The following is a 16813-nucleotide window of genomic DNA, read 5'->3' on the forward strand; positions in this document are numbered from 1 at the left end:
GGATGATTAAAAACAGCTTGTACGATATGCTAATTTTAGCTTTTCATGCAATGGTTAAGATTCATATTCACATAAAATGGATGTCCTGCTTTTACTAGTATACCCTCCTGCCATTTCCTAGCTTCCAGTTAATGCTCTTACCTCTTAATTCAGCACTGAATATGCCTGAACACTTTGGTACTACCTGTAAATCTCCAGCTTCTGCTCTATGCTAAGGAACTAGTACCTGCACTAATTACAGCAGTTCTAAAAGAAGTGAAAATGCTCTGAACCCTAACAAAATGACTTGATTATCTTTGGAGTTATTTCAAGTGTCTGTCACTAGTGTGTAATTAACTTTGATAAACAATTCTTTGGTGGACTTTATGAACTCTTCCCTTTGGTTGCAAGCCCAAAATTATCTGTAGGGCACATAGCTGTTTATGCAAACTTGGTAATAAATATTAATAGTTATCTGTGGAATACAGATGGAAGAACTGAACTAGTGACTTCAGGGACACAGAAACTAATTACCATCACTGTACACGGTTAAGTACAACATAGAATGAGGGTGGAGGATGTTTTTCTGTGTTCCTTCTCCGGGTAAAACAAGGCCGTCTTGTCTGTTAACACATTTAAAGCAGTAACTGCAAAAAACTGTGCAATGTTATGGTTGAGGCTTTCTATGCCATATGTGTTGACAGAATGCTTAAGAGTCTCTCTCCGCAATAAACGCAAACTCTTGCCAGGCTGAATTATTAGGGCCAGCGCAATTCAACGACTGCACCACTGAAACCGCTGGGGTTGGAAGCCTACGTCGCACTCGGGAGTGTATCCAATGTTTCCTCTAACAAAGGCACTATCTTGAGACAATTTAGCGGGCCAGTTCCCCCCTCTCAGCGCCAGCTTTGTCTCCCCGCCGGTGGGAAGCGGAGACACCGAGTCTCAGCTGCACTGCTGTGCGAGCAAGCTCGAAGGCCGGCGTGGGAAGCTCTGCTGAGCCGCCGCTGCGGTTTCCTGCAACCTGAGCGTGCCATTAGAGGAAGTTGGAGTGCCGCAGCTGAAAGAGATACCTGCTGCCTTAAAATCGGAGCTGGACTTGAACAACTCCTTTGCAGCGATTTACTGTCGTACAAAGAAACTCAATCGGCCGGGGCAGCGGAGGCCTGCGGGCTCTCCACCTCCCGGGCTGGGCGCGGGGCCGCGAGGAGCTAGCGGGGTCCGCATCGTCTGCGTTCCCCACCTTGGGCGCTCCGGAGCGGGTGTGTGCGGGGTCGGGGAGCAGGCCGGGGGCTTGCAGGCAGGCCTCGGGGGGCCTGCGCCAGAGTGGGCCTCACGCAGCGCCTAGCACGCGAACCCGCGGCCGCCGCCGGCCCCTCCCCCACGGCCCTTGGCCCGTCGCCCCCCGCCTCCCCCAGCCGCCGCCGCCGCCGACGTCGGCCCGCGCCGCCCCCGCGCGCTGACTGGCTCGCGCCGGCCTCCAGCGCGGCTGTTGGCGGTTGGGGCGAAGCCGGCGGGAGGCCGCCCCGCCCCGCCCCCGCCGCGGAGCCGCCGCGCGCAGCCTCTTCCCCCCTCGCCGGAGGGGCGGTGGCGCTGTGGCCGCCGCGGCCTGTGAGGCAGTAGCTCCCCTCCGCCCCAGCCCCGTTCCTCCTCCTTTCTCTCCTCTCCCTCCCTCCGTCCCCTCCCCTCGCAGTCTCTCGCTCGAGTGAATGTGGCGCGGCGGCGCGGGACGCAGCCTCGGCCCCTGCCGCGGCCCCGCGAGCTCCTGAGGAGACCAGGCTGCCGCCCGCCCCCACCCGCTGCGCTTCTCTGGGGAGCCGCCGCTGCTGGGGAAGAACGAGGAGGGGAGCGGAGGGGAGCGGGGGGACGGCGGCGGGAAAACGGGAGAGGGAGAAGAGGGTTCGAGGGCGAGTAGGGAGGACGGACGGAAGGACGGACGGGCAGACGGACGGCCCGGAGAGGGGGCCGCCATCGAGCCTGCCCGGCCCCTCGGCTCCGGCTCCGGCTCGGAGCGGCGGCGGCGGCGACGCGGGCGAAGGGCGCGGCAGGCGCTATCGAGACAATAAGCCCGCCGCCCGGCTCTGGGGGCGGCGGAGAGGAGGAGGAGGTGGCGGCCTAGCACGGCTGAGACGCGCCGAGCGCCCCGGCGGCGTCTTCGTCCCCGCCGGCGGGGTTCCGCGGCCGTCGGGTGTGCGGGGCGCGCCGGTCGCCCGGAGCCCGAGGCTCTCGGCGGACGCCCCCTCCCTCCCCCCTCCCCGGCGCGCGCGGAGCTGGTTTTCCGGGTTCCCCTGGACGGAGCTGGATCCTGCTTCTCGCCAAGGCAGGAAGTGAGTTTCGCACGGCAATTCCGGGCGGTGTCACGAGTGAAAAGTTTTTTTTTTTTTTCGGCGGAGATCCTACTTGGGACTGGGAAACTCCTGCAAAACTCGAGACCAGGAAGCCAGCCCGCGTCCCTGCCCCCTACCAAAGCAAGCCGCTCTTCTGCTGCGGGAGGCCACCCCACATCCGCCCTCACTGGAGAGAGAAATTCGGCAGGATCCTAAGTGACTAATGAAGAGAAGGAAATCATGTCAAGCGAAGCCTTGAAAAAGCTGCCCTGAGACGCTGTCCGACCGAAAGGTAATTTTCACGAAAAGAGTCTAGAAGTTACGAAGTTCATGGGCCAGAAAAGGATGATACTTTAGTGTCTTTCGCTTTTCCCCAAGTTGCCCTAAATTCTCCTTTTCTCATATCTAAGTGGATAGTATTTTGGGTGCTAAATAGACCTGTTTTTTCTCCTCCTTCTACCATCTGGACTCAGGTGATTTGGGAAGAGGTTGCTAGAATGCTGTGGGACGAAAAGTTTTCAGCAATCCGAAGAACGGGTGCCTTTGTTCGGCACAAGGTCCTGAAGTTTTAGCTTTCCGGAACATATACATTGTATATTTAGTTGCTGAATCTGGCAACTTTTATTTTGGAAGAAATTTAGGTCGCTGCAGCGAGTGTTTATTTTACTGTTATTGAGATGGCTGCCACATTTGTTTATACGGATGCCGATTGTTTTGGTTTTTGCGTTAATCGTATTATATAGGGATTTTTTAGTTCCAACCCTTATTTTCGTTGGATTTTAGAAAACAAAAACTTTGCCATCGTTAGTTGTTTTTCAGGGTGGGTAACATTTCTTTAGTTGGGTTCTTTTCAGAAATTTAGAACCTTATACTTGTTTGGTTAATTAATTGAAAGCAAGTATCTGCTAGACTTGTCACTAATCCATTGGGAAGAAAAAGGAGGGAGTAAGGATTACGGATAAAGAGAGCAGTGTAATTTAAAAACAAATACCCGTAGTAGTTTGATTTGTTAGGACTTCTGTGCAGTTCAGAACAGTATATAAGAAACGTAAAATGTGTAAAACGACTTTCATGGGAATCATACTGAATGGGGTAAAAAGCTGTGCTTTTTCAATAGCACAGTGTTTACATTTTCGCCTTGGTCTAAGTGTTTTTGGTCGGTTCTGCTTAATAAGTGATAGGTCCCTTCTGTGGGGGTAGGAATTTGTGAAGCATGGCAGACATTCCACTAGTCAGAGTTATGGACACTTCTGGACCAATAGGTAGGCTACATAGATGAAACTAGTGGCAAACTCAAGCTGTTTTTTCAGTGTTTTAGTCTTTTTAAGCTTAGTTTTCCTCCAGTATTTTTGTGTTAGAGGTAGGTGAAAGATAATACTGTACTTTAATTAATATCAAATAAATATGGTATCCTGTTGGTATCTATACCTTGAATATAGATTTATGTTTGGTTTGCCTATGCTACCACAAGTAATTACCGGAAACCTGAGCAAAGAGTTGACTTTCTTTAGTTCAAAGAGAAAAGGTAGGTTTATAAGATCAGGATCAAATTATTTCACAGTTTGTTCTTGCTACATTATTAAGTACATGTCAAAGAGGGAGTATTTAAACTATTTATTACCATATATTGTTTTGATTTTTTTTCCAGAGCATGGTCTCTGGAGATTTTTTTTCCATTGTTGTTAAGATTCGTGAACCATCAAGTAATTCCTGTTAAGTCAAACTAGCTTTATCAAGGGATTTAAAGTGCATAACTGATCTACTTTATGATTTTGGAACATATTATCAGGCAGCAAAAGAGGTTATTCTTGGGCATGTGAAAGAGCGGAACAAAATAAATGGCATTGAACTTCAGTTTCCTTATATGGTTTATACTTGGCTTCTGAGCAACAAAGCCTTAGTAAAGCAAGTCTTTTACAGAGAATTATCACTTTGCAAAGATGTTTCTCTTTGTTAGTAAATTTTATTCAAAAAATATTATAGCACTTGAAAATGACAGTTTAAACTTCTGTTGTTAGATATGGCTCTTGATCTTTTTCTGGGGCAGAGAAGAATGTTTAGATGCAGGCAACACATTTTTAAAAGTGAGGTGTTCACCTGTGTAATTGTCTTTGGTTCCCTTTTTTCCTCTCAACAAGGCATACTTGGTGGTTTACTTAGAGTTCTGTTGGTTTAGCACTGAATTAACTTAATAAACTTTAGGTTTTATACTGTTTCAAGTTATAAATATTTTCGAAACTTCTTTAAAACATGACAAAGGTTTGAAAAGAGGTTTAAAAGAAACAAGATATTTTAAAATGGCTTCAAAATTTGGATATTTTTAGTATTTTGTGGGTTTTTCTTAGATTAGATTGGCAAATATAGAGTACTTCCAAAGTGTTTGCTAAAATATTGCACAAAATGCTCTGTTTATTGAAGGTAATGAGTTTTTTAGAACTGTAATTCAAGTTGGATTAAGTTATGAAGTCTCCTTGTCATTTGAGGTCAAGTTATTGCAAACTTCATGTATAAAAACCTCACAGAGGTACAAATGTAGAAATCAAATTTTTATTGTATGCTGTTTCTTAATGAAGTGATAACATTTTGCATATATCATTGGTAAATCTCTAAAACTGAGTTATTTTAGACATTGTTAATATTGAATTATTGGTAGTAAATAACTCCTGAGAAACACACTTAAAAATTTATGCGTTTATTTGAAATAATTGCTTATAGATAATATGATTTAGACTTTAAGCTGCTTTTGTTTTAGAAATAGATCATAGTAGTACTTAAGTATTTGGGATTAGGCGGGAATTTTAGTGATATTGGATAGCAAAATAATTTTCTTTTTTGTAATTGCTACTTATTTGGATTCTCCTTAAACACCCTACTTTGTTGCTTGCATTTTCATTTTGACTCTGACTTGCTCATTCTATAATCTGTTATAATACATGTTTTCTTTCTTTTCTGGGAACACTTGTATTTTAACCCCCTAAAGATGTCCCTCTTTTTCTTTTCTGACAACTATACCATATGTAGTTTATCTGTTGACAATAGGTTGATTAGTCAGTTTTTGAATGCACATTATTTATTTATTTGCTGTTGCCATGGAATATGTCTACATGAATTATGCTCTTTAATATTTACTTTTGAATTTTCTAAGGAAATAAGTCCAGCATTTCTGCCTTACACTTTTCTTTGTTTTTCCCTACATTATTATCATTTTTTTCTTTCTGCTAACTCTTGAACTGTACTACTCCTACTCCCATTTTCCAGATTTACCCTTTAGCTTTCTCCTCTGTCTTAGGTTTCCTAATTGTAAAAAAGAAATCTAGCTATTATTCAGCTTTCTCTTCTAATTCCTTTAGCTTCCTATTTTTATAGTTAGCTTCATTTACTTACCCTATTTTCTCTGTGTTCATCTGTTGTTTCTTAATTATATTTTGTTCTCACTCTTTTTTCCAGACTTTATTAGTTCATGTTTATCACCTCAAAAAACTGCTCAAAACATGCAGTAGAAAAAATTTATTTGATCAGCCTATTTAATTCTGAATATTTCCTTTGCATTCCAACTCAGTGTGCGTGCTGGAATTTAACTTTGATGTTCATTAATATATTGTTTTGTGTTTCTTTTACTTTGTTTTCTCAATTCTCTTTTTCCTTGTTAATGTCCTCAGCATTAACTGTTAACACCAGGTTGTTACTTATTCTTATGTATTAAGACTCTACAGCCCCTTCTACCTTCTTGTTATACTTTTGTCTTCTTAAAACATACAGACTTCTCTGTACCTTCGTTCTTTATACCTTTCTCTCCTGTGCTACCTTTCAGATTAGATGTTTTCTTTGTCACAGTGTCCCCCAAATTTTGAAATTGTTTTCCTTTGCTTCCATGAAATCAGCACAGTGAAACTGTCACTCACTTTGTTCTTGTCCATTCAAATATTGTTCTAGACACTGCTGGATGAAGGCCTTGCCAGACTTTATAAGTGCTAATATGTAAGACAATAGAAAAGAAGAACATCTAAAACTCCACTTATTAATATTCTACTTATCTGGTTATTTATCTATAACTTTAGGTATATAAAATGTAGCAGAAAAACTAGAAATAATAAAAAATGACACCTAAGTAATCAAAACAGGTATAACAAAAGTCTGGGGACTTCATTCATAGGGACATCCTTATTCAGAGCCCATTTACTTATGTACGTAGTGAGTTGTCTCTTGGCTTTTTGATGTCCTAGAAGGGGTGAGAAAGGCACATTAGCAACATTGTGAAGTTGTTACCTATGGTAAGGAAATAAAAGAATGAAAAGAAGACTTTAAAAAATAGTCTGCAACAACTTACTTTGGGCAGAATTGCCTTATACATTTTGTCTGTCTGTAGGAGGATTCACTCTACTATAGCATGGTATAATTACAAGAAATAGTAATGGCCCTCAGGTAGCTGTTCTCAAACTTTTTGGTTTTACACACCCTTTATACTCTTACAAATTATTGAGAACCCCAAAGAGGTTTGGTTTATATGTGTTATTACATTTTCCCTATGAGAAATGAAACTAAAAAATTATAAACACAGCTATTGTATGTTAATGTAACATTGTTTTAATAAAAATATAACTATTTTCCAAAACAAATATTTAGCAAAAAGAGTGGCAATGTTTTATATTTTTGCAAGTCTCTTGTGTTTGTCTTAATAGAAAACAGCTCGATTCTCCTATCTGCTTCTTTATGCCATCTGTTGCAATATGTTGTTTTGGTTGAAGTTGCATGAAGAAAATTCAGCCTTATATAGATATGTGGTTGGAGTAGGGAGGAGTATTTTCATAGCTTTTTTAGATAATTTTAGATACTCTTTGATACCAAAATTTGACATATTTGGTACACCAAAATTTGACAAGTAGTAGTTTTTTAAAAGGTTAGTGACAATATTGAATCTGGAACCATATTAATGAATTTTTCATTTTTTGTTACCTTAAAATCCATTGGTTTATCTTGTACTTAGGATACATCTTTTACTTGTTCATGATTTTGTAACATGCATTATTTCTTACTGCTTCATTAAAGATACTCTTAAGTGGCATTTAAAAATAAATCTGGGAATATGTAGCGGTTCTTGAAGGCACTACCTTTTTTCTTTCTAAGGTGCTAGCAGTTTTACCTGCCATTGCTTTTGCACCATCAGTGTAAAACATTAACATAGTGGAAAAGGGAAAAATGACATCTCAGTATTATGAAAATAGTTTTGACCTTTAAGACTCCTTGAAAGTGTTTTAGGGACTCCCAGGGGCTGTGGACTTCCAGGGCCTGGGGATCACACTTTGAGAACTTAGGTGGATGTTGGGATTTATGGAGCTTTCATTACTTCCTTTAACTTTTTTGGTCTTTTTTCCAGATAAGTTCAGTATGAGAAATATTTTTTTTTTTGTCTTTTGATATTGAATTCTGGGAGAATCTTGAGGCTTGATCTTTTAGCTCACTTATTTGATGTTCACTTCTTTTCAGTTACTTTGTTACTTGTTTTTGGGATAGAGTGTCTAAGAACTGTGGTTTTTTCATTGGAGTTGATTTTTACTTTTTAGCTTTATTTTTGGTCTACATGTAATCTTAAATCTCTGAGATACTACTATTTTAACATTATTTTCCATTTCCTCTACTGACACACAAAATTTGATCTTATTGTTCTTGGTATATGTCATGCTTTTGGTTTTTCCTCAAATGTTAGATTTTTTTCATGGTGGTCAAAGTTTTATATTATGGCCTAGCAGAACCTATACGTATTGGTCATTTAAATGTATTTTCCCAGTCCAAGTGAATCCCTGTTCTTCTTGCTTTGGTAATTGCTTAGAAGAGGAAAGGGTATGTTTAATGGGTTTCTCTCCTTTAGGGCATGTGGGTAGCTTGACTTTTTGGTCACAGGTGTTTCCTGTCTTTCAGGAGATAGTCACCTATTTTCATGATTATACTGTCCAAGCATAAAATCTCCCACAGTACAGAGAGCTGTACTAGATGTTTTATCCATGAAACATCTTACTGTGGTTCTGTAACCTGGCTGACTGCCCAGGACACACACACCTCTCTTAATCCTCCGTGCTAAGAGAACTTATCTTTTTTGGACATCCCAGTTTATGCTTGTTTTGGTTATCTGGTCCCTCAGTTGTATTGCATTTTGTTGTCATTCTCCCATGCCCCAATCTACTTTGCATTCTCTATAATCCAATCTGTTCTTATTTGTAAATATGCCCCACCAGGTTTTTCAGCACTGCTATAGATTTTTTGTAATTTTTTTTCATATTTTAATTTTTGAAATAAGGGCATACAAAAAATTGGAACTTTTTTCCTGAACCATTTGTCAATAGGTTGCCGATCTGATACCCCATCACCCCTAAATATTTTAATGTTTATTTCCTACAAACAAGAACATTCTCCTACATAGTGACATCTTTATCATCAAAATCAGAAAGTTTACGTGAATCCTTTACTAACATCTAAACCTCACTAGTTGTTCCAATAATGTCCTTTAGAGCATAAGGATCCAGTTCATCCAGCACTATGGTTGGTCGAGGCAGGATGATCGTTTGAGGTTAGGAGTTAAAAAGCAGCCTAAGCAATATAGGGAGACCTCATCTCTACAAAAAATAAAAAAATAAAAAAATCTGGTTCAGAATTACATATTACATTTACTTGTTGTTTCTTTATTCTCCTTCAGTCTGGAACGCTTAGTCTTTTCTTTCAAGGCCTTGACACTTTTGAAAATTACAGGCCTAGTTATTTGGTAGAATCTCCTTTAATTTTAATTTGTCTGATATTTTTCATGATTGGGTCTTTGATTAGATTTGATGATTGGATTTTTATGGTTAGAACTTTGGCAGAATTATCATAGAAGTGATGCTGCATTCTTCTCATTGCATCTTATCAGGTGGCACACAATTTCAGGTTGTCACATTACTGAGAATCACTTTATGTGATTAAAGTTGTGACTACCAGACTTCTCATCTTTCAAGGTACTCTTTCTCTGTTTGTAATTAGTGAATATTTTGGGGGTAGGAACTTTGAGACTGTGTAAATATTTTGTTCCTCATCATATTTTTAATTCATTAATTTACATCTACATAGACTTATGGTTTCCTGTTATATTCACAGGGATATAACCCATTATTATTTATTTTTATGCTCAAATTGTTCTTGATTTGCCCCATGAGAACTCCTAACTTATTTTTTTGTTTGTTTTTGACATATTGGTTGCTTTTTTGAGCACTCCTTTTTAGCACAATAAGATATTCTAAACTTACTTTCTACTTTTCCTAGTTATTTTTAGTGGAAAATGATTCTTAGAAGCCAAGATATGGGTGCCTGTTGTGTTCATTACTCTTGGGGTGTTGCTGTTCGTAGGCCTTCTTAATGTATACAGATAGGGAATATTTTATGTATACACACATATTTACATCTGTGTATATTTTTATATCTGAAATATATGCAGATGTTCCCTGATTACAATGGCTCAATGTACAGTTTTTCAACTTTACCATGGATTTATTGGGGTATTAAATGCATTTTCAACTTAGGATGGGTTTATCCAGACATAAACCCACTGTAAATCGAAGAGCATCTGTATATTTCCACAATGATAACTGCAGTTCTAATCCAGCACCACAGGGTTCACTCTAGGTTTTTAAAAATTTATTTCCATATTTATATCTTTGACAGTGAGAACTAGTTTTGTTTCTGTACTTAATGTGTTTGTGTAGGAGTTAAGGTAAACATTTATTCAGACATTTTGAGCCAGAAATAATTCCCAAAGTATTTCTAAAGGAATAAAATTTTAAAATGTAAAAGGCAAACTTTAATTCTATGCTAAAATACACTTAGGTGAAATATTTAATTCTCCAATAATTCCTGAGGCTAGCATATGAAAGGTGGATGGAAAAAATCCAGTGCTTTTATTATCTACATTAGATAAGTTTCTTGTGGAGATAATTGCTCAATTTCAGTATGAGTGCAGAGATTTTGATGTGACTGTTTTTCATGTTGAGGTTATATTGTTTGCATGATCCTGATGTTTGGACATGTATCTATTTTCCTGATAATGATGTTTTTGGAATATCAAACCTTAGGTCACTTCTAGACTCTGTGGGGCATGGGGGAACGGGGAGAAGAGGGTATATTTGTATCAGGACCAGTGCAAGAAACCTATAATCTAAAAATGAATCTCCTTGCCAAGGCTGTCATCCAGCCTATAACAAGTTGATTTGACTTCTCCTTCCCTAGAGATTTTGGAAGTAATTTAAGAGGTGTACTGGAATATACTTTTGTGACTAGAATAGATCTACTCTCAGTTTTCTAGGAAAAGATAAAGATCCTGGCAGCATGAGATGGATCCTTTGGGTACCCTGTTAATCTCTGGGGACTTCAAAAGATTCAGTTAGTTGTCTTGGTGCTAACTGCAGGGGAGCAGGGACTGTATATAGTAGATGCTATTTGATTTGTCATGGATACCTGATATCAACATAGTGTCCTGTTTGCTCTTTCTTTTGAAAGCCATTCCCAAGCCAGGGACCCTGGGAGTCATCTTCCTTATTCTCCTTACCTTAGTAATTGAAATTCCTATAAGTTCTGTCTTATAAGTGTCTATAGAGTGAGTTACTTTAGGGTAGGATAGGAAGGCTGGATAAGATGAAGGGCTTTTGATAGGCAAAGGGCTAAAATAATTACCTTAACCTTTTTTTCTGATTATAAAAATAATCTTGCTATAACAATTCAAATATGGAATTATATAAAATATAAAATGAAAATTCTACCGTGTCCTATCTCCCACATATACTCCTAGGTGTGTAGTTAAAATTGATAAGTAGAGTCAAATTCCCTCTGAAGAATTTCTATCAATTTGTACTTCCACCAATAGTATACAAAATTACCTTTCTGTGTGCATTTTTGACCAAAGTATCCACTTTGGCTGTCTCATAATATAGCTGTGCAAATCTGAGACAGGCAATTTAGTATAGTATGTGAGAATAGGCTTTGCAGTCAGATTGCCTGGATTTAAATCTGCTGCTTTAATTATGACATTGGCAAGTTGATAAAAATTGGTAAGAATTCTTTTAGGTATAGTATGTATTTAGGAACAATATGCCTTTGTGTTCTACATAGTTTTTATTGGTTTATTGTTTATCTTTATGCCTTGGTTATGGTGTTTGCCATATAGAAGTTTAAATTTTAATGTAACCAAATTTTACAGTCTGTTTCTTTACACATTTTGAGTTTAATGCTATTCTTGGAAAGGACTTGAACCAAGATTATGAAAGTAATAACCTAAGTTTTCTTATTTTGGCGTAAGGAGCGAAAAGATCATTTCGCTTATTCTCCCCAAATTTCTAACCAATTGTAACTCCATTTGTTGAATAAATCATCTTTGAATTATCTTAATCAACTTTTGAAAATAATTCATGTTGGTATATTGATTGAGAGGGATATTAATGTATAGATTAATTTGGGAGGTAATTGATAACTTTATAGTAGCATATCTCTTTCTAGGAAAGTGGTCTTCCATTTATTTAATATTTGATGCCCTACAGTGGCACTTATGATTTTCTTCTTGTCATATCCATGTTTCTTGTTAATATGCATATTTCTTGTTTTTATGAAAGATGTTTTTTCTGTTAGGTGTATTTCTAAAAACATTTTGGAGGGAGAGTGATATTTGCTGCTGTTATGGGGCTATTTCATCAATTATATTTTTATCTGGCTATTTAAATAGAGGGAAGCAATTGCTTTTTCATGTTTATTACCTAGTATACTCTAGTGATGACTTTTAAAAAACTGCTAATAGATTTTTAGTTGATATGCTTGTATTTTCTAGGTGTATAATTATAGATTTATCAGTAATACCTTTTATTTTTTAATTGCATCATAAATATATTAAATGATATATTCAAATATTTTATAACTTAATATGCATACTAACAATTACTTTTAAATACAGTTATTTAATAACCCATCTTTAAAATTGATACATAATAATTATTCATGTTTATGGGGTATTTTTTTTTTTTTGTGGGACAGAGTCTCAGTCTGTTGCCCAGGCTAGAGTGCCGTGGCATCAGCCTAGCTCACAGCAACCTCAAACTCCTAGGTTCAAGCAATCCTCCTGCCTCAGCCTCCCGCGTAGCTGGGACTACAGGCTCATACCATGACGCTCCCGGCTATTTTTTCTATTTTTAGTAGAGATGGAGTCTTGCTCTTGCTCAGGCTGGTCTTGAACTCCTGAGCTGAAGCAATCTTCCCACCTTGGCCTCCCAGAGTGCTAGGATTATAGGCGTGAGCCACCATGCCTGGCCCAAGATTTAAAAAAAAAATTTTTTTTCTTACCCCATGTCAAGAGTGGGCAAATACATGTGATACTTTGATACATGCGTACAATGTGTAACGGTCAAATCAGGGTACTTAGGATATTCATCACCTCAAACATTTATTATTTCTTTGTTTTGGAAACATTCCAAATCTCTCTTCTAGCTATTTTGAAATACACAATAAGTTATTGTTAACTATAGTTACCCTACTGTGCTATTGAGAACATCAGTACTTATTCTTTCTATCTAACTGTATCTTTATACCCATTAACCAGCCTCTCTTCCTCTCTCTCCCAGCCTCCAGTAACCATCATTCTACTCTCTACCTCTGTGAGGTCATGATTTTTAGCTCCTACATATGAGTGAGAACATGTGATATTTGTCTTTCTGTGCCTGGCTTATTTCACTTAACATAATATGCTCCACTTCCATCCATGTTGCTGTAAATGACAGAATTTCATTCTTTATTATGACTGAATATTATTCAATTGTGTATGTATTCACCACATTTTCTTTATTCATCCATTGATCAGCACTTAGGTTGATTCCATATCTTGGTTACTGTGATAGTGCTACAGTAAACATCAGAGTGCTGATGTCTCTTTAATACACTGATTTGCTGGATCATTTCCTAGATCTAATTTTAGTTTTTTGAGGAACCTCCCTACTGTTTTCCTTAGTGGCTGTACTAATTTACATTCTTACCCACAGTATACTAGTGTTCCCCTTTCTCTTGCTCCTCACCAGCATTTGTTATTTTTTGTCTGTTTGATAATAGCCATTTTAACTGAGGTAAAATGATAACACATTGATTTTGAGTTGCATTTCTCTGATCAGTGATGTTGAGCATTTTTTCATATACCTGTTGCCCAATTTGTATGTTGTATTTTCCCCCAGTGTTATGTTCTTGGTGCCTTTGTTGAAAATGAGTTTGCTGTAAATGTGTGGGTTTATTTCCGGGTTCTCTGTTCTGTTCCATGTGTCTGTGTTTATGCCAAAATCGTATTGTTTTGGTTACTCTAGCTTTGTGTAGTATATTTTGAAGTCTGCTAGTGTGATGCCTCCAGTTTTGTTGTTTGGCTACTTGAGGTCTTTTGTGTTTCTGTATGAATTTTAGGATTTTTTTCTATTTCTGTGAGAAATGCCATTGGTATTTTGATAGGGATTGTGTTGATGTGTAGATTGCTTCGGGTAGTGTGGACAACGTCCATTCTTCCAATTCATGAGCATGAGATATCTTTCTGTTTTTTTATGTATTCTTTACTTTCTTTTAGGAGCATGTTACAGTTTTCATTGTAGAGATCTTTCAGTTTTTTAGTTAAACTTATTGCTAGGTATATTTTTTATAGCAATTATAAATGGAATTGCTTTCTTTCTTTCTTTTCTTGTTTCTGATACAGAGTCTCGCTCTGTTGCCCCACGCGATCCTCTTGCCTCAGCCTCCTCCCAGTAGCTGAGGACTACAGGCTCATGCCACCACGCCCAGCTAATTTATCTATTTTTGATAGAGACAGGGTCTGCTCTTGCTCTGGCTGCTCTTGAACCCCTGACCTTGAGCAGTTCTCCGAGGCCTCACAGAGTGTTAGGATTACAGGTGTCAGCCACCACGCCCGGCCGTGGAAGTGCTTTCTTGATTTCTTTTTCTGATTGTTTGCTGTTGGTGTATAGAAATGCTACTGATTTTTGTATGTTGATTTTGTATCGTGCAACTTTACTGAATTTATCAGTTCTAACAGTTTTTTGGTGGAATCTTTAGATTTTTTTTCTTTTTTTAAATATAGGATCATGTTGTCTGTGAACAAGGATAATTTGACTTCTTCCTTTCCAATTTGGATGTTCCTTATTTTTTTCTTTTGCCTAATTGCTCTGGCTAGGACTTCCAGTCTTATGTTGAGTAAAAGTGGTAAATGTTGGCATCTTTATCTTGTTGCAGATATTGCAGGAAAGGCTTTCAATTTTTCTCCATTCAAAATGATGTCAGCTGTTGGTTTCTCATATACGGCCTTTATTGTATCAGTACTGGCTGTGGCAAATCTGTTCCCATCAGGAGAGAATCACACAGGGGCCTCTCAAAGAATGCAGTGCAGTTATAGTCATTTCCCATTGCCAGCCAGATGGTATGCTCTGCTTGATGTCCATGCTGTTGATGACTTTGTTGTACCGTGTGATCTAACCCACAGAAGAACCACTATCTTACAGGAATACAGCTCCAAACTTCTTCCTTTCTTCCCCAACCATAGCAGTCCTTTTACTGTTGTCTTCTGTTCACCTGTACATACAGTTGCCTCTTGGTCACTCTTCAGGCCTAAGGATATACACTCTAGTGGTACAGTTTTCCTTCTAGAGGACTGATCTGATAAAAGAGTCTTTGAAAGTATGTTCAGGGCTGTTTGGACAGGAAATTTCAGAGTCTTGTATGCCTAGAGCAAGGTCTAAGAATTAGGGGAGGAAGCATGTACTCTAGTTAAACAAGTTCCGTTGGTCTCAAAGACCCCTTGGTACATGGGGAGGATTGTACAGCCAGTTTGGGGCCTTCTAATGCAAGGAGTCCAGGGCTGGGGCCACTGTTGTTTAAGTCTAAGGGATCTATGTTGCTACATTTTTCTTTCCTGAAACTATTATGGTCATCCAAGCCACAATACTCTACCTTTGGCCAGATTCCACTAGGATTTATTATACTTTTTTTTTTTTTTAGATAGGGACTTTGTGGGAATATTTAATTTCAGTAATTTCCTGAGTTGTTCTTGGCAGTGGTACATTACTGCCAAGTGAATTTTTTCTTTCCAGTTATTTGTTTTGAAGATAGAAGCCATAAGATGAAGCTTACAGATGTTAAGACATGGGTTACCTTAGAATAGTTTTTGGTTGTCAGTACTTTGCTATAAAGCAGAGATGCCATGTTCCAAAGCCAACAGGTGTCATATGCATATAATCTAGGAGTGTTTGGGCTATGGGGGATTGTAGAGCATTTATTTGCCATTCTTTTGTGGCTGTGCAGAAAATTAGATCTAACCAACCCCTCTAGAAGCTAGAGATCTAGATTCTTTTTAAAAAATGTAAAATTTACTGATTTCAAAATATTGTCTCCCCCTGCACACCCCCCCACCCCAAACGAAAAAACAAACCAAAAAACCTGTGGTGACCAAAGAGCACCTGAGCTACAAGTTGAGTTTGATCTACTGACTGGCAGTTTGCTAGTAATGAATAGAGGGAAAGCCTGGCTTGGACTGAGACAGTATATTAAAAGCATAGATAACTCCTCCCCACCCCGAACCATACTATTCTGTAGAGTAGTAAATTTTGAAAATGATCTGTGGGGAGGGGGAAGGAAAAAAAGGAGCTGAGCTGCAACTCCTGTCACAGAGATCATGTCCTGTGCTTGAACAATGTTGTAGGGATTGGTGAAAATTAGTCTTTTCGGTCTACATATTGACTCTCAGGAAAGTTATGTTAGCTAACAGATGAGAGTACTGTTCTGTATTAGAGACTGAAGCAATCACTTTGTTACATCTCAGCCTTAATCTTCCCAGTCCGATTTTGTTTACACAGGGACTTCGGGACATCAAATTTGAAGATACTGTTTAATGGAAATGATAAACATCATAAAATTTTAGTTTGATTTTTCTCACAGTGCTGCTAATACTGCTTCATACTGTTTTTTTGTGTTAATTTGCATTTGTAGACACAGAACACTTGTATTGGTAAATACACTACAAATATGATTATTTATTGAGATTGGCACTTCCCAGAAGACAAAAGTTTAAAAATTAAACTTTAACAGTTTCAGCAGGAATATCTTTGCTCAAAGAATGACGATTTTCAGAACTGTAAAAAAAAGTGCACTGTACATTCTTAGGAAAACTTTTATATAAAAAATGTTATTTAAAAATGGTTTGGATTTTTTAAAAAAAGGTGCCAACCATAATTCTTGAAGAAAATTATGCTAGTAAATGTGGGGACTAAAGAATATTTAGGAATTTTTGTGTCCACAAAGCATATACTGAATTGAAAACATTGAACTTTTCAGCTTTTGGCATTGCTTCTCAATTGCTCTTATCTGTTTCGCAAAAATGAAAAGAAAATCAACTCTGAAAGTGTGTAGCAATTCAGAATGTAGGCTAACATTTGTAAATTTTTATTTGAGAAAATTTTCTCATGCCCCAGGTAATTTTGGTGATAGGA

At 38.5% G+C, this 16813-nt stretch overlaps 1 protein-coding gene across 7 annotated transcripts in view; it reads left to right on the plus strand.

Annotated features, from left to right (window-relative positions):
- Positions 1-2162: 2162 nt before the first annotated feature.
- The window catches only part of ERBIN (erbb2 interacting protein), a 116478-nt gene continuing 101827 nt past the window's right edge, over positions 2163-16813 (plus strand). For 5 of the 7 annotated variants that reach the window (XM_045566349.1, XM_045566353.1, XM_045566352.1 and 2 more), the window contains exon 1: positions 2164-2598. The gene's annotated coding sequence lies outside the window, so the exon portion shown is untranslated. Of the gene's footprint in view, positions 2599-16813 lie in introns of all 7 variants that reach the window. The other 2 variants (XM_045566351.1, XM_045566355.1) reach the window with 2 other exon arrangements.

Source organism: Lemur catta, chromosome 12 (genome assembly GCF_020740605.2).
Source record: "Lemur catta isolate mLemCat1 chromosome 12, mLemCat1.pri, whole genome shotgun sequence".
Taxonomy (NCBI): Eukaryota; Metazoa; Chordata; class Mammalia; order Primates; family Lemuridae; genus Lemur; species Lemur catta.